General features: G+C 42.6%; 1 protein-coding gene across 4 annotated transcripts in view; it reads left to right on the plus strand.

The window, feature by feature from the left end:
• The window catches only part of adgrl1a (adhesion G protein-coupled receptor L1a), a 127,370-nt gene that overhangs the window by 4,345 nt on the left and 104,084 nt on the right, over window positions 1-18,941 (plus strand). The window contains exon 1 of one of the 4 annotated variants that reach the window (XM_046834311.1): window positions 11,652-11,870. The exons of the other annotated variants lie outside the window; for them this stretch is intronic. The gene's annotated coding sequence lies outside the window, so the exon portion shown is untranslated. Of the gene's footprint in view, window positions 1-11,651; window positions 11,871-18,941 lie in introns of those variants that run through there. 4 annotated transcript variants of the gene reach the window in all.

Below are 18,941 nucleotides of genomic sequence, written 5' to 3' on the forward strand. Positions count from 1 at the left end.
CTTTGTGTGAACTCTGATTTCCGACACAGTTCACAGCAGGAGACTCTGCAGGCTTCAGTCCAATGATGACTGGTGGATGTAAGACGCCTTCCAGAGCCTTTTATTCCCCGACCGAAATGGGACACGTCATTGACAGGTTCTGGCTCGGAATAAAAGCGAGCAGAAAAAATGTGCAGAAATAATGGCACTCCCACATACACCTTGAATCTCAATCCAAATTTTACACAGCTAATATCAAGGGTTTTTTTTCTTTGTTTCCCCAGTTGTTTCTGCAAAACCCCGTAATTGCTGTTTATCAGAGGCTGTTGCGGATCTCATCTGAACACTGCGACTGAAAACAAGAGTTTAATATACAGTCATTTAAATGTCATCATTTTAAATGTATCATTTTGCAGACCTTGTGACCGAGAGTCCACTGAGCTACCACTTCCCTACATATAAAAACCTAAACGAAGTAAGAAAAAACGTATCTTTGGCTCGTCATCCGTTTTTCCCCTTGTTTATCGTTTCCGCTCGCTGTATACGTACGTAGCTTTGTTCTGCGCAGTGCCGCTGTTCCTCCAGAGAGGGCGACGTTTTACCTCCTGCCTCTTTAAATGTGCGTCCACCAGAGCACTGCTGATGTCATGCGTTTCCCACAGGATAAAACCGGCTCCCGTTTCTAAAAAGAAGAAACTCAAATCTTGACTTTCAGCCTATTCCTCTCCTCCTCTCCTCCTCCTCCTCCTCCTCCTCTTCGCTCTGCTTATCCTTTCTTTTTTTCTCTCCTCTTCCCCGAGTGAATGCGCAGCTGCTCTCGGCTCTTCTCCTCTCTGAATGTTTGATGATGCCGCTGTTTGTTTGGCTTCTGTAGATGCGGCGTCGATGAGGTGCCTGAAGCACGCGGGCCGCATTCACACAAGCATTCACATGCAGGAGAGGCGTAATCAGGCTCCATGCAGCGCTTTCTCTGTGTGTGTGTGTTGTGTGTGTGTGTGTGTGTGTGTGTGTGTATTCACACAGCTCCAGTCACTCAAACGCCACTTCCCCCTATCCGGCTCCGCCCCTTTCTTCCTCCAGTCGCCGTCATCTGTCGTTCAGCCACATCCGCTTCTCGACACATCCGTCTATCTCTTTTCCTCTTCCTACTCATCTCTCTTTACATTCCCTCTCTCTTTCATCCCCTTCATCATCCCTTTCTTCCTCCTTTCGATCAATCATCCTTGCCTCTCATCTCTCTTTACCCTCTCGGCCTGTCTTTCATCTCTCTCTCTCTCGATCACTCACTTTTCTCTACTTCGTACTTTTTTTTTTTTTGCAAAGTTTCCATCCCTCTTTCAGCCCTCTTTTCTCATTCATCACTCATTTTCTTTTTTCATCTTTCTTTCTTTCTTTCTTTCTTTCTTTCTTTCTTTCTTTCTTTCTTTCTTTCTTTCTTTCTTTCTTTCTTTCTTTCTTTCTTTTATCAGCCACATTTTCTCCTCTTTCCTCCCTGTCTTTCTCTCCATTTAAAAGTGATTTATTTTATTTTTCTTTACTTTATTTCCTCCACCCCCACACACAACGTACTGTACAATTACACACACAAATACATACACATACACTTTCTCTCTCTCTCTCTCTCTCTCTCTCTCTCTCTCACACACACACACACACACACACACACACACACACACACACACACACACACACACACTACTACTTTGTCCTACTGGACAAATACACACAACTCACCATACACATACAAAACACACTGTCTGTATATTTTTATGTGTATAGTTTGTTGTGTGCATATTTTTGTGTGTATGTGTGTGTGGTGAGTTTTGTGTGTGTGTATTTTTACGTGTATAGTTTGTTGTGTGTGTATTTTGTGTGTTTGTATATCTTTGTGTGTGTGTGTGTGTGTGTGTGTGTCCCACTCTTCACACAACCTTTTTCCCCTCTTCTCCTCCTGACCAGCAGGAATGTAGATTTTTTGCTTTTTATAACTTCAGAGAAATTCTTTTATTCCTTTTGTTGTTATTGTTGGAGTAACTTGTGAGGAGGAAATGAAGCTCTCTGTGACCTGCTCGCCTTCAAGATGGCCACAGAGTGAACAAGATGTTCTTAGTTTCTTCACTGTCTCACGCTATTTTATTCCTTCTCTCTCTCTCTCTCTCTCTCTCTCTCTCTCTCTCTCTCTCTCTCTCCTTATTTCTCTCTGTAAGGTTGTTCAAAGTGTGTGTCTGAGAGCTGGGGATCACAGGCAGGTCGGTGAGAGGGAAAGGTTAATGGATGGCCTTTGAATATATATTGGGACAGACAGGAGAGGCTGTGTGTGTCTGTGTGTGTGTGTGTGTGTGTGTCTGTCTGTGTGTGTGTGTGTGTGTGTGTGTGTGTGTGTGTGTGTGTGTGTGTGTGTGTGTGTGTGTTACTTTGAAGATGCCACAGACACAAATCCTATTCTGCCCTGTCTAAAAGAAAGTGTGTGTGTGTGTGTGTGTGTGTGTGTGTGTGTGTGTGATTTCTTTACATCTAAGGTATTGTCCTCTGAAGCCGCTCTCTGTTAAGTGCTCGCGAGGTATAGAGTGTGTGTGTTTGGGTGGGGGGTGTACTTTGAAGATGGCACAGACATAGACACCTCTTCTGCCCTGTCTGAGTGTGTGTGTGTGTGTGTGTGTGTGTGTGTGTGTGTGTGTGTGTGTGTGTGTGTGTGATTTATGTCTGAGATACCGTACTGTGATGATTCTTCTTGTACTGAAGTGCTTGTGGGGTGTAGAGAGAGTGTGTGTGTGTGTGTGTGTGTGTGTGTGTGTGTGTATATAGCAGGGGTTATGGGGTGCAAAGGGTGTTTTAAAGGGTGGAGTCATTACATGTATGGATGTGAAAACCAAGTAAATTATCGAATTTATTTACCATTAAAACTTGTAGATAGGTGGATGGATGGATGGATGGATGGATGGATGGACGGACAGACAGACGGACGGATGGACAGATATTTATATGTGTAGTTGGGTATATAGACATACAGACAGATAGAAAGACAGATGGGCAGGCAGACAGACTGATGGATGGACAGATGGATAGCTGGACGGATATTTGTATGTGTAGGAAGGTGGGTGGATGGATGGATGAATGGATGGATGGATAGACAGACAGACAGACAGACAGACAGACAGACAGACATATTTATATCTGTAGCTGGATAGATAAACATACAGACAGATAGACAGACAGATGGACAGACAGACTGATGGATGGAAAGATGGATAGCTGGACGAATATTTGTATGTGAAGGTAGGTGGGTTGATGGATGGATGGATGGATGGATGGATGGATGGATGGATAGGTAGATAGACAGACAGACGAACTAATGGATGGTCAGATGGATAGATAGATGATATTTGTATGTGTAGGTACAGTAGGTAGGGAGAGCCTAAAATTGAACTTCTTTTAAGTGTTCAATATGAAATAAACACATTGTAGGTATCAGTAGGAGAACGCTGAGGATGGAGCCACCAGGAAGGAGAAAAAGAGGAAGATCAAGGAGGAGGTTTATGGATGTGGTGAGGGAAGACATGCAGGTAGTTGAGGTGGAAGAGGCAGATGTAGAGGACAGGGGGGTATGGAGACGGATGATCTGCTGTGGCACCCCCTAATGGGACCAGCCAAGAGAAGAAGAAAAAGAAGGTATAAATGGTACCAAGATATTCCACAGTGTATATACATGTGGTATAAAGTTAGAATATAAACTAGGATATGCTGTGAATTTATAGTTATATTAAATGATGAATGGAGGTAAGAGTGAGTGTATGGACTGCAGGAGAACTGCACGGTGACTACAAGCAGAACATCAGTGAAGGTTTAATGATAAATCAGTGTCCTAGTGATGTAAATATTATGGTAATATTGGGAGAATAAATAGGTTTTGAGCAGAGATTTAAATCCGTCTGTAGACGTCGTTGTCCTAAATGCCAGAGGGAGTGAGTTCCACCCATTGGTGAAAGATGGAATCTAGGAACAATAAGTAGTTCACACCCAGAAGATCGGTGTAACCGAGTGGGAATATAAATAGAAAGTAGCTCAGATAGGCAGGAGGGAGCAAAACGGTGGAATGTAAGGAGGAGAAATCAGAAAATGAACAGATTTTAGCATTTGGATGAATATTAATGATATACAGATGAGGCCTGAGGGGTGTGAGGGAATTGGGGCGGGGGGTCTTTTTTTATATGGGAACAACTTCTTCACTTTGTCCCATGGTGCAGTTTGTTCTAAAGTTCACTATAAATTCCTGAAAGTCAGCACTTTATGAAGTTTTTTTAGAATCAGTGCTGGGCGAAGTTTTTTTGCTCCGACATCATCCAGGTGCGATTATCTGGAAGTTAAGTCACAAGTCAGAAGTTGAGGTGTGGTTTTCTTGGTAGACACCTGATAAGGGCGTGGTCTTCATGGTGTTGGATGCTCCTGTACTCTAGTGAAAGTACTAATCCCCTGCCTAAATACGATTCCATTAAAAGTAAAACTCCTCCTTTTACGTGTCATTAAGGACGTGCTGGAGAGGTTGGATTAGCAGTGCTAAATTGGGCACTGGACCTTGGAATCATAGGTTATGAGTTCAAATCCCAGGATGCTTCTGTACTCCAGTGAAAGTACCAAATCTCTGTCTAAAACGTTCCATTAGAAGTAGAACTCCTCCTTTTTACGCTTCATTAAGGACGTGCTGCAGAGGTTGGATTAGCAGTGCTAAATTAAGCAATGCACATTGGATCAGAAGGTTATGAGTTCAAATCCCAGGATGGTCCTGTACTGAAAAGTTGAGGGTTTTTCACAAGGACCCAAGAGCTGCATCTTGGTTGTGCCTGGGATTTGAGCTCATGGCCTTTCTGATCTTACTTCACTAAGCTACCACTTCCACTCCTGAGACTTTAATCAGAATTATCCTGAAGGTGACAAAGTTCTATTAAACACATTTAAATATATAGATACATAAATCTCACATAAATCTCCAAAAAAGCTAGTGGAACATCTTCCAGAAGAATGGAACTTATTGTTAAATCTTATGGTCAGGTGTCCACAAACTTTTTGAAGTAGCATGTATGATGGTGGAGCAAAAAGTCTCAAAAAAATGTATTTAAGTACAGTAAGGAATTAGAAATACTTCTCTAATATGTGTGTGTGTGTGTGTGTGTGTGTGTGTGTGTGTGTGTGTGTATGTGTATAACTTCTCTAATGGGTACTTTTTGACTTTCTTTAAATGGCGTTTTTAAAAAATTTGAAATGTGAAGCACTGGAGAAATATCAAGCACAAAAAAACATCTGGCTCATCTGTTTCTGCTGTAAACCGGATTCGGTCAAACTTTCGGGACGTTTCGCCATTTTTGTTTTTCTACGTTCCGTCGTTCTGCTGAATCGGTGTCATCGTGTGTGTTCTTCAGGAATGGGCGTGAGACGTCGAACACATCTGCGAAAGCCTAAAATAGCACGTGGACTTTATTACTACAAGCACACGACATCCATCTCTGTAGTGAGAGTTTCTTTATGTAATAAAAAAACAGAGAAACTGAGTTTTTTGTTTTTTAACTCTTGCCTTAAGGTGTCCAAGTTTTCAGAGAGTTTGCATCAGACGCAGAAAAAGAAGCGAAGAAGGTGAAAATTGTGTGTTTAAGGAGGAGACGATGGTGAGGAGACGCGAGAGGCCTTTATCAGGAGCTTTATTACATTTAGAAGTTTATTATTAGCTCACAGGAATTCTGTTGTGTTTTAACTGCTGGGACACGGAGAGGCAGAGATCTTCTACATCTGCACTTCGGTGTGCCTGAGGAATGGAGAAGGAGTGTGATGGTACTGATCTTTAAGAATAAGGGAGATGTGCAGACCTGCAGTAACTACAGGGTAATAAAGTTGATCAGTCACACCATGAAGTTACGGAAAAGAGGAGTGGAAGCCAGGCTGAGAGAAGAGGTGACCATCTGTGATCAACAGTATGGTTTCATGCTGAGGAAGAGCACCACAGACGCATTATTTGCTTTGAGAATGTTGATGGAGAAGTATAGAGAAGGTCAGAAGGAGTTACATTGTGTGTTTGTGGATTTAGAGAAAGCGTATGATAGGGTGGAGAGAGGAGTTGTGGTATTGTATGAGGAAGTCTGGTGTGTCAGAGAAGTATGTGAGGGTTGTGCAGGACATGTATGAGGACAGTGTGACAGCAGTGAAGTGTGAAGTAGGAACGACAGACTGGTTTAAGATGAAGGTTGGACTGCATCAAGGATCGGCTCTGAGCCCTTTCCTGTTTGCAGTGGTGATGGACAGGTTGACGGACGAGGTCAGACAGGAGTCTTCGTGGACTATGATGTTTGCTGATGAGATTGTGATTTGTAGTCAGAGTAGGGAGCAGGTGGAGAAGAGCCTGGAGATGTGGAGGTACATGCTGGAGAGAAGGGTAATGAATGTCAGTAGAAGTAGGACAGAGTACATGTGTGTGAATGAGAGGGAGGGCAGTGGAGGGTGCAGTTGCAGGGAGAAGAGGTGGAGAAGGTGGAGGAGTTCAGGTACCTGGGGTCAACAGTGCAAAGTAATGGAGAGTGTGTTAAAGAAGTGAAGAAAAGAGTGCAGGCAGGGTGGAGTGGGTGGAGAAGAGTGATAGCAGGAGTGATTTGTGATAGAAGAGTATCTGTGAGAGTGAAAGGGAAAGTTTATAGGACTGTGGTGAGACCTGAGATGTTGTATGGTTTAGAGACAGTGGCATTGAGTAAAAGACATGAGGTGGAGGTGGAGGTAGCAGAGCTGAAGATGTTGAGATGTTCGTTGGGAGTGACGATGGACAGGATTAGAAATGAGTTTATTAGAGGGACAGCACATGTAGGATGTTTTGGAGACAAGGTGAGGGAGGTGAGATTGAGATGGTTTGGACATGTGCAGAGGAGGGACATGGGGTATATCGGTAGGAGAATGCTGAGGATGGAGACACCAGGAAGAAGGAAAAGAGGAAGGTCCACTGCAGATAGATGGATGGATAGATGGATATATAGATAGATAGATAGATAGATAGATAGATAGATAGATAGATAGATAGATAGATAGATAGATAGATAGATAGATAGATAGATAGATAGATGGTGTGGATGTTATGATGTGGATTCAGTCACCCTTCTGCTCACTGGATCTGCTGGTCCATCCTGATGGAGTTCTTGTCAAGTGGGCAACATTTAGGAAAATGGATTTGGACTGCAGTTAATATAAATTAGGGCTACAATCGCCATGAACAGTCTAATGAATGGACATTCGGTGCCACTCAGATGAGGATGAAGTCCGGATCCTCTCAAGGTTTCTTCCTCATACCATCTCAAGGATTTTTTTTCTTTTATTTTCCCTCCGATGCACCGACACTTTAACCTTCCATCTGAACGTAGAACTCCACAAGCGCTTGTTGTTTATGTATTTATTCGAGACATCTTTATTGGGTTGATTTGACAAATCCGGTGGGTTTTTTAGTGTAAAAAATAAAAAGAGGGATTCCTAGCTCTCCATCTCTCTCTCTTTCAGTCTTTCACTTCTTGCACTCTCAGTTCTGCAGTTTGAGTTAGTATATGGGGAAACTCAGGTTGAAGCACTAGCAACACACACACACACACACACACACACACACACACTGTCACACGGAATGACATGACCATTATTGCTCTAAAAAAGAGAGAGAGAGAGAGAGAGAGAGAGAGAGAGAGAGAGAGAGAAAGAAAGTTTGGAGTGCAGAAGTGGCAGTCGCGAGAGAGTGGGAGATTAATTATTCTCAGCTGGGAGCAGTGTACGCAGGTAAAACAGAGGCAGGATGGAGGAGGCTGGTCCAACGCCTGTTCTCATTCACAATGGGTAGAGGCGTTACTATTTTAAAACACACTTTTCTTGAAGAAAAAAAAAGTCTCCTCATACTGTCACGTCAAAAAATTCCCGAAACGCCTGAAACGTCCCGGGCGCTAAAGCGAGGGGGGAACGAGGAACGAGGTCAAGCGTGTGCCGGGGTCACGATTTGTCGATAGATTTATGACCTTGGTTACCGTTGCTATGCGAGATCTCGAGGCAAAAATACGAGTCGCCGAATCAACATCCAGGAAGATTCTGACGAGCGTTTGGGCTTAAAACCAGTGGTGCAGTGGAGAAGCGAACGTGTGATTAAGGAAAAGCTGAGTTTCATAACTAGCTGTATATAGTGAGAGATATGTCTCTTTGTGTGTGTGTGTGTGTGTGTGTGTGTGTGTGTGTGTGTGTGTGTGTGTGTGTGTGTTTGTGTGTGTGTCTTTTATCAGAAATAAAATTCCAGTTTCATCACATTTTTGAAAGAATTTTCAAGAGAAAACTGAAGAATGTGATGTACATCATATGAGTTGCTGCTGTAGGTGGATCTCCACTCGTTTATTCTTTTTCACGCTGGATTTCTTTCACATTCTTCAGGTTGTTTTTCTTGTCCTTCCTCTCCCTCATGTCATTTTGGTCTTCCATGCATTTCATATCCTTCATGTACTTTTCTTCCTTCATACTCGTCCACCATGTAATTCATGTCCTTATTGTCCTTGTTGTCTTTCTATGTTCTACTTGTTCTTCATGCCCCTCATAACTTTCTTGTCCTTCTTGTCATGGATGCTCTTCAAATCCTGCATGTTCTTCTTGTCTTGCATGCACTTGTCCTTCCTGCCATTCATCTCCTTCATGACCTTCTTGTACTTCATGTCTCTCATGTTCATCTTGTACTTTAGTTCTTCTTGTCCTTCATATCATTCATTTCCGTTATATCCTTTTTATTCTTTATCTTATTTATGTCTTTCTTGTTGTCAAGAACCACATGACAACAAAATAGTGTACAAATGTGTGTGTGTGTGTGTGTGTGTGTGTGTGTGTGTGTGTGTGGGGGCTAACACTAACCACTTCTTTAAATTGTAAACAAGCCTTAAGCACATAAACACACTCTTATGCACACAGAGAATGAGAGGAAGAAAGAGAGAGAGAGAGAGAGAGAGAGAGACCGGATCAGTGCACAAAGAGGTTAATTAAGTGTCTAATGCAGTGGCTGGGCAGCCGCTTGACACTCATCCTCTTTAACAGGTTTATGGACGTGACTGCGCCTCTCTCTCTCTCTCTCTCTCTCTCTCTCTCTCTCTCTCTCTCTCACCTTGTGCTCTCTTCCATTTTTTACTGAAATGCCATCAATAAAATGTAACAACTTATTCCTGGGTTATTAATGGAATAAGAACTGCTATATAAATAAATAATCGATATTCTTTCTGAGGAGACTGCTTTCCATCAGATGTTCATGGAGTTTGCTTTGTGCACTTTGTGTGCTCCTGGAACAGGTTTGAGTCTCCTCAGTTTACGCTACAGCATCCTGTACAATCGTGTGCCTCTGACTTTGTTCTAACAGTTTGGGGAAGAATCACATGTGGCTGGGGAATTCAGGTGTCCCAATACATTTGCCCATGCAGTTAAATAGGATAGGGAGCATCAGGTTGCAAGTTAACGCTTGCTAATGTTAGCGTCATGCTGTATACCGGTTATAATGTTAGCCCTTGGACTTCCCAGTCGCTCCATGATACAGCTAGCTAGTTCAATGGCAGATGCTAGATCAGGGGTGGCCAACCCACGGCTCGCGAGCCGCATGTGGCTCTTTGGCTGGTTTCATGCGGCTCTTACGTTCATATCGATTTTTGTGTGTTTGTTTTTTAATTTTTTGCTTAAGTTCAATACGGTATTTTTAAGACTTAAATGAGCTTGCCCCTACTGGGAAACTTTGCGGTATATCAGACCTTGGCATGAGGCCAATCATAAATTACAGCGATGCACCGAGAAACCGAAACAACACTGCAGAAACACAACTTTAATGACGCAATAAAAAAGCGCAGCAGCACACGGTTATCTGGATAAGAGCAACATGTCTGCGGTGTGCGGAGAGCGATGTGCAAAACATGCAATGCTGAAATTTCAAGAGGGGGTGTATCTGCAAAGAGTTTCTCCAAGTCAGGTTTAATTTATCACCTGAAATCCAAACATCCCGATTGCCTTCTAAATATGAGAAGAACGCAGCGCAGAAAAGTAAAGTCAATCTGAAAGTTTTCCAGTGATGTGCCAAGGCAAAAGGCATAACACAAAAAATTATGGATTTCATTGACTTTTGAATTGAATTTTCATTTCGGTGCATCCCTAAAATATTATCGTTGGTGTGGCCCTCTGACACAATTCAGGTTTCTCATGTGGCCCCTTGTAAAAAATTAATTGCCCACCCCTGCGGTATATTCATCTCACGCACATGCGCATTTGACGAAGATACCGTATTGAACTCAAGCGAAGTGAACACACACATAAAAAAAACCCACAAACAAAGTCTGTGTTTTCTACCCTGAAACACGTGAAATCAAAGCATCGATCTGTTCTGACTGACACACACGTGAAAGAATTGCTTCGAGTGGCAACAACGGAATCCGAGGCAGATTTGAAGGGGATTGTTCAAGGCAAGAATGCCAAAAGTCCCACTAAGTAACATGCATAGTAAAAGAAAAACGCTATTGTACATTTTTATTATATTTTTGTTTGTGGACTTGGTTAAACAGAGTTTGTGTGTGTGAGAGTGCACACAATGTTCATTGTTGAAAATGACTGTCCTGTGGTCTTAGAACTGTAGGAGTCAATTTCTGTCATCATGTTGGTGTGTGACATTTACAATGAATCTGGCTGAGCAGAGGTGTGTGTGTGTGTGTGTGTGTGTGTGTGTGTGTGTGTAGGAGGAAGGGATGGGTGATGTTCATGTGTGCCCATGTGTATGATGTGGCTCTTTGCGGTAACACAGTCAAAAATGTGGCTCTCGGTCTCTGACTGGTTGGCCACCCCTGTGCTAGATTATCTATCTATCTATCTATCTATCTATCTATCTATCTATCTATCTATCTATCTGTCTGTCTGTCTGTCTGTCTGTCTGTCTGTCTGTCTGTCTGTCTGTCTGTCTGTCTGTCTGTCTGTCAATACTGTCAGCTGCTGGACATTCCAGTCGCACCATCACATGCTAACACAGCTACAATTTAGCATGACAGATTATCTATATATCTATCTATCTATCTATCTATCCATCTATCTATCTATCTGTCTGTCTGTCTGTCTGTCTGTCTGTCTGTCTGTCTGTCTGTCTGTCTGTCTGTCTGTCTGTCTGTCTGTCTGTCTGTCTGTCTGTCTGTCTGTCTGTCAATACTGTCAGCTGCTGGACATTCCAGTCGCACCATCACATGCTAACACAGCTACAATTTAGCATGACAGATTATCTATCTATCTATCTGTCTGTCTGTCTGTCAATACTGTCAGCTGCTGGACATTCCAGTCGCACCATCACATGCTAACACAGCTACAATTTAGCATGACAGATTATCTATCTATCTATCTATCTATCTGTCTGTCTGTCTGTCTGTCTGTCTGTCTGTCTGTCTGTCTGTCTGTCTGTCTGTCTGTCTGTCCGTCTGTCTGTCTGTCTGTCTGTCTGTTTTGTGTCACATAAATATGCAACGGTATTCCATTGTTTTGTTCGGTTTATGAAAAGACTAGAATTTTTTTATTCCTTTTTTCATCAGGCGATCCTCATGGCCTTCCCCTCGCTCCTCACTCATATAATCCCTCAGCTCACTCAGGTCCTGATCCTAATCCTTCCACTTCCTGTCTCCCGCTGACCGGGCCTGCTACATGGCAGATTGAGAATGAGGAGGCACTTAAGTGTGTGCTGTGATGAGTTTTGTCCCAGTGTGTGTGTGTATGTGTGTGTACTGTGTGTGTGTGTACTGTTATCAGAGTGTGTGTAATTGGGTTCTGTGCGGGAGAAGGCGCTCGGACCTACGCTGTATGTGAAAGCTCTTGCATCTCTCCATACCCTTCAGCCTGCACTCCTGAAGGTGACTGGGAAAAGTAGCTTTGTTTTCTTATCTCACACACACACACACACACACACACACACACACACACACACACACACACACACACAGCTCTTCTCGAAGCATGGTAGGAGTTAATCAACATGGACGAGGGTTTCTCTATCTGACACACACTCCGTCTCCGTCTCGTCCTCACTCAAATCTCGCTCGTTTATTCATTTTTTTCCCTCCTCTCTCTCTTACACTCACATTTAAAAAAAGGGTTTCTTTTCCTTTGTTCGTTGTTTTTCGCACAGTAAATTTGGTGATCTGCTCATTTCATGGATAGGAGGATGCTCGTTTACAGCAAAACAACGTATCTGGTAAAGCAGTGCCCGACCACACTGTGGCCATTTTGAATGCGACGTCACACTCGGCGCGATTAAGGTCTATATATAGGGACAAAATGATGAAAAGATTGCTGATTCGTGTTTTTAATGCACAGGGCTGAGTTTTAGAGCTTGATAGCAGGAGATCTTCCACTCCAACCCATGTAATGCAGATCTTAATGGAGCTGGCTTTATGTCATGCTGGAGCAGGTTTGGGTCTCCCAGCTGAAATAAAGAAACAATTAAAATCTACTGCATCCAAAGACATGTGTACGATTGTATACTTACGACAGTTTGGGGAAGAAGCACATATGGCTGGGGAAGTCAGGTGTCCCAATACTTTTGGCATAATACATCATGATGGTACTCCATCATCACATTAACCAGCACTTCATCCTGCACTACATTCTGCCTGTTAGACGCACCGACTACAAATTCGATTTGAAAGAAGAAAATAAATTCGTCTCTGGTGGAAGCTCTTGTGAGGAGACATTAAGCAGTTTTCAGGCCCTCGTCTCTCCCTCAGTGAGCTCTCAGATGACACTTCGAAACTCCGCGACTCATTACCACGTGACTCCCTTGTGTCAAAAAGCACTCGAGTGCGTTTCAAGCTCCGGCTCCCTGGGCCAACATGGCAGTCACGGGCAGCTACACTCCACCAGACCTCTGTCCAAAGCCGAGATGAAGATGAGGAGGAGGAGATTGTAGCGGAAGGTAACGAACTTCTCCGTGCTGCTGGCCAGGCAATGAGGAAGAGTGAAGCTGAGCGAGCAAAACAGTGGAGGGGGAAAAAAAAAGACACGTTAGACTGACACTCATCCAGACCTGAGAGTGTGTGAGAGAGCGTGTGTGAGTGTGTATGACGGAGAGGGAGAATTATAGAGGGACAGATACGGCAGAAATACTAAACGTGCTGAGGTACTTAGCAACAGCCAGGTTGCATCATACCTGCCGATAACCAATTAATCGACCGATATTGTTTTAATAATGATAATGAAAAACAAACATACATAACATTCCATGTAAAATAGTACCCGACTTTATTACAAAAAATTGTAAAATGAAACCGTATCGAATCATAAAAACGTGCTTAATGAAATAATTATTAATAAACTAATAATACATTTAATTAATTAATATTAATTATATTATTAAACATTGAGGAAAACAAAAGACATGCATTCAAACTGAATAAATAAAAACAGATACATCCAAAATGTATAAAACTTCAAAAAAGACACCTCTAAAGGCGGCCCTCTTATAATATAACACGACCCGGAAAAACTATCGGCATTGGTTTTTGCAGAAAACTGATAGCTCCAGCAATCAACTACCATTGCCAATGAATTGGTCGACCTCTAATTTTGAGTCATTTTGTTTTGTTGACTTAGAAAGAAAAAAAAAAGTTGTTGATAAAGATCTAGCTACCTTGTCATTCAATTTAGCTGCTAGTCAGTGGAATGATCTGACCTTAGAAAAAGCAAAAAAGTGTTCATATACACTGTGTTGACAAAAGTATTGGCACATGTGACTTTTATAACCATGTGGTTCTTCTCCAAAATTCACCACACAATTGTATAGAGCTTCAATTGTACTGAGACCCAAACCTTCTCCAGCATGACGATGCTCCTGTGCACAAAAATAGCTCTATGAAGTTCTGCTTTCCATGGGTTGGGAAGATCTCCTGCTATATAGCTCCAAACCTTTGGGATGAATTTTTCACATTGACTTCACTCTTACTGCACCCCAGGACTCCTCGTCTCACCTACATCCTGTAGTAACTGACTATACTTTTACCCTGGTTAGAGAACAGATCTCACACAAAAATCTACACCAAATCTAGTGGAACATCTTCCCAGAAAAGTGGAGGTTATTATAACGCGAAGTGGGGACTCAGTGTACAATGGAATGTTCAAAAAGCAAATGTTCTGCTCAGGTGTACACAGAATTTTCTCCAATAATGGATATAATCAGTGTTTTAAAGGTTCTTCACAGAATCCTAGACATGAGCAGGATCCTTGTAGTAATAATTAGCATGTACTGTATAAACAATTTCAGTTCTTGAAGAAAACATAACTTCAACAGACACCTTTAAAAATGTCAGCGCTTCATTTACAATCTTGAGTACGCCTTTGGAACATTGGAATGCATCCTGTGTTCCAGAACGCAATGATTTCTGGGTAAAAGTTCTCGCTCCTGTATCGACTCGATCCATCGCCCTTCCAAAGGGTCACCTAACACACTTCACTTAAGCTAATAGAGTACTGGGGGATTTCCCGAGGGAGGAAATGGTGAAGGTTATTGAAAGTGGTGGTGGTGGGGTGGCTGATTCAATCACTCCCCACTATCACTCCCCTTGATCATACCCTCTATCACTCCTCTCCATCACTTCCCTCCATCACTCCCCTTCATCACTTCCCTCTATCACTCCTTTCCATCACTCCCCTTTATCACTTCCCTCCATCACTCCCCTTCATCATACCCTCTATCACTACTCTCCATCACTCCCCTTTATCACTTCCCTCCATCACTCCCCTTCATCAATTCCTCTATCATACCCTCTTTAACTCTTCTCCATCACTCCCCTTCATCACTTCCTCCATCACTTCCCATCATCACTTCCTCTATCACACCCTCTATAACTTTCCTCTATTATTCCCTCCATCACTTCATTCTATCACTCCCTCCATAACTCCCTTCTATCATACCCTCTTTAACTCTTCTCCATCACTCCCCTTCATCACTTCCTCCATCACTCCCTCCATCACACCTCTATAACTTCCTCTATCACTCCCCTCAATCACTTCATTCTATCACTCCCCTCCGTCAATCCAATTCATCATTTTCCTCCATCACACTCTCTATAACTTCCCTCTATCACTCCCCTACATCACATCTCTATCACTCCCCTCTATACCTTTCCACTATCACTTCCCTTCATCACTTCCCTCTATCATACCCACTATCACTCCCCTTCACACACTCTATCACTTTTTCTATCAATGTTCCACTATGGGCAGCAACCATTTCTGCTCTGTACTTCATCAGTGTTTTGATTAATCGCATCACATCTACTACAGGGTGCACACGAGGCCGAGCTCGTGCCTGAATACAAATGGCGTGTTCCGCATTACATATTCCGAGCGCAACACCGAGGAGCCTGAGGTTGGCCTGAGATGTGTTTGGAAAATTCCGGGTTTTTTTTTTCATTTAGGAGAATGAGTTTCAAATACTTCTGCACTAAAACAAATAATAAAAAAAAAAAACGCTCTTAAAATTTTTTTATTATTTACATTTATGCCAATAAATGCCATTAATCCAGACCGAGTTCCAGAAGTTCTTTGAAGTCTCCATTAATAAATACATTCTGAACCTGGTTCATTAGGACACAAACTAAGAAGAACATCGATCTAAAACTCTTTTGTAAAAGAAAATAGGTTTTTGTTTTTTTTAGAAGTCGTCTTAACTCAAGACCCTCTGGAAAACATACTTGTTTAAAGACTGCTAGAGATTCAGATCAACCCTGCGCCTCATCAACATTTCAGACCTTCATGGTTTCCATTTTTGAGACTGGTTTCTCTCAAGGTTTCTTCCTCATACCATCTAAGGAAGTTTTTTTTTTGTGACAGTTGCCACAAGCTTTATCATCAGGGATAAACACATATACTTTGAAATATAAGTGAATTTTGTTCTTTGTAATGCTGCTGCTGTTAAATGTTCAGACATCAAGTGAAAGTTTTTTCTCACCACCTTGGTGCCAGAACAAAGAAGATGGTGGGAGCAGTGGTTGAGGATTTAGGAGAATGTGGTGGTGTTGCGTAACGGGTGAAAAATCAGTGCCAGGTTGGTGTGAGAGTACAGAGTGGAGTCAAAGTGGAGGAGACTAGTTTTGCAACCCGCCAACAGATGGCTGCACGCACAGTCACCGGGCGCACCGAACTTCATAAGCGAGCCTGGCAAAAGACAACGTTCTATGTACATCGTCCTGGGACATCGTACTGGTGCTTTCTGGACAGAAAACAACACAATCTCAATTCTTCACCCACCCGACTTGCCAGATTTGACTCCTGCGTACTTCGCCCTTTTGGTGTTTTGGAGAAGAACCACATGTGGGTGAAAAAGCCAGATGTAACAATACTTTTGTCCATTCAATGTCGGTGCCGTTTCTTTCTGGCTTGGTTATAAAATCAGATGCTGAAAGCTACAGGAAGCCAGTTATGGGAGCATAACAGTGGGTAAGATTAGTGATCTTTTCATTTCCAGAGTCTCTCTTTCACTCGTTTCTTCACGAGTTCATGAATCATCTAGCGTGCCAGAGAGAGACACCGACAGGAAGTGAGGGCCCTCGAAAATCTAAGCGAAAAACGTATTCAATATGCAGCGGCTGATCGATAACCGCAGCGAGAAGAGCGAGAGAAAGAGAGAGAGAGAGAGAGAGAGAGCATTGGCGACTCATTTGTTTGTTTGGGCCGCAGATATGAAACCCTTGGAGCCTTATTAGACATTGTTTGACATTTCAGCCTTTGATGAACTCATTATCAGCGTATGTTAATGGTGCGACGCAGGATGTGGTTCTGTGGTCTGATGGCCTTCCTGCATCCTGTGTCTTCTATGTCTCTCTGTGTGCCTCACGATGTGTGTATTGTGCGTGTGAGTGTGTGTGTTCATGTCTGAGACCCTTGCTCTCTTCACCCTCAGGCTTTAATTACTGCGTTTGGATAATGAGTCAAATCCAATCAGGCTTCTCCTCTGCTCTTAATTAGTATGGAGCTTCCGTCACGGAGACGCCCCGTCTCGCCTTCTTCACACCGGCTGCCCCAGAGTCACACTCATGCCCTTGCCTCCTCCTCCTCTTTCACCTCCACACTTCATTCATACACATACTCATGCACATGCACAGGGATGAAGGTAGTAAGAAAGATTTAAGAAATGAGGAATTGGGGTTGAAATTGGTGTATTAAATTCCCATCCTACTCATAAAGGAGGTGTAACTAGGACAACAAAATATGGGATTTCAAATCATTTTTCAGGTTCACTAGCCGAACAAGGGCTTCTGACATCATTCCTATGCCCTTATATTTCGTGGGTGTGGCAGTCCAGAAGAGGCATGGTTCTTGGTAGGCGTGGTTAAATGGGGTGTGGTTTTTAGTAGGAGTGGTTAAAGGAGTATGGTTATCAGAGGGAGTGTTTAAAGTGGGGTGATCATAATTGGGAGGGGCTGTCAAAGGTTTTAGTTATTGGGAAAGGAATTATAAGGTGGTGCAGTTACATGTTTTAGGGGTGAATTTGTCATTAGGAGTGGTTAAAGGGGCGTGGTTGACCGTGGGAGTGGTTATCACATTATGGTGTAATTAGTAGGAGGGATTTTCACTTGGTGGGTAATTAGTAAGAGGGGATCAGGAGAAGGGGTTATCAGGGGGTGTGGTTATCAGGAGGAGGGGTTATCAGGGGTGTGGTTATCAGGAGAAAGTGTTATCAGGGGGTGTGGTTTTCAGGATTACCATAGGGTTCAGGTGGGTCATGAGCATGGGTGTGGGTATTAATAAATGTAGTTAGCATGGGTCTGGTCATTGAGGGGTGTGGCCATCATAAGGGCCTGGTTAATAGAGAGTTTGGTTATCAGGGGGTGTGTCTATCGAAAGGAAGGTTGTTGTATCTTCTAAATTATTCAATTTATTATTCTCATTATGTGACTCGACTGTGTGGCTGTTTCTAAATTTATAAAACATTTTTCTGTCGTATTTTTATTCAAATTTTCTAATAAAAAAAGCAAGATTTTTTTTTTTCTGTCTTTTACTTGTGGATTATTCAGCATCTGTGCTGTTGATAAAGTCTGAGTGTGTGTGTGTTTGTGTGTGTGTGAAGTTCCTGTCAGTTTCCTGCGCCACTCAGCTAATCCAGTGGTGATGGAGGAGAAAGCGACAGAGGCCTGCGGGGCCCAGAACACAGATAAAGATGAAGCCTGATAAAGAAAAGACACTGGAGGACAGAGATTAGCCGGAGACACTTGCTAGCTGGATGCAGAAGACTCTGGGGAAATAACAGTGGTCTGGGTGGACGAGTCTATTGAGTCTGTGCTTGTGTGTGTGCAAGCATGTGTGTGCATATGTTAGAAAGAATGGCTCTGTAGGCATATTTAGCATGTGCAGCTGGACAGCTGTGGCTGTGTGTGTGTGTGTTTGTGTTTGTTTTTGCAGGCATAATATTGCATTTAAATATTGGCGTTAGGCAACGAATGCATTATGGTCATGTTGCAATGGTAATGCAAATGAAGCTTTAAACATATATTATATGCTCAAAAGTTTGTGCACCTTATATGACCTTAAATGGGTCGAACGTCTCATTCCTTATTTATTCCCCTTTTACATTTACAGCATTTGGCAACTTAAAATTCTCATTTACACAAGAGCAGTTGGGTATTAAAGGCCTTTTTCAAGGGCCCAAAGGTAAGATCTGGACTGGGACTTGAACTCATGACCTTCCAATCCAAAAGCCAAAGCCTTAACCGCTGTGGGAATTAGTGTTCATTCAGATACAAGATTCGCTGTTCTAGGTTTTAAAATAATTTTAAGGATTATCATGTAATAATTTTCCGATCTCAATGTAACGCTCCCTCCAACGCTTATTAAAAACTCCCACAGCTCTTTAAAATTTTTGTTTGATTTTGTAGTTCTTCCTTTCACAAGTACTACAAATGAGATCAACATGCAACAGTCACTCAGCT

The sequence above is a fragment of the Silurus meridionalis genome, chromosome 22 (genome assembly GCF_014805685.1).
Source record: "Silurus meridionalis isolate SWU-2019-XX chromosome 22, ASM1480568v1, whole genome shotgun sequence".
Taxonomy (NCBI): domain Eukaryota; kingdom Metazoa; phylum Chordata; class Actinopteri; order Siluriformes; family Siluridae; genus Silurus; species Silurus meridionalis.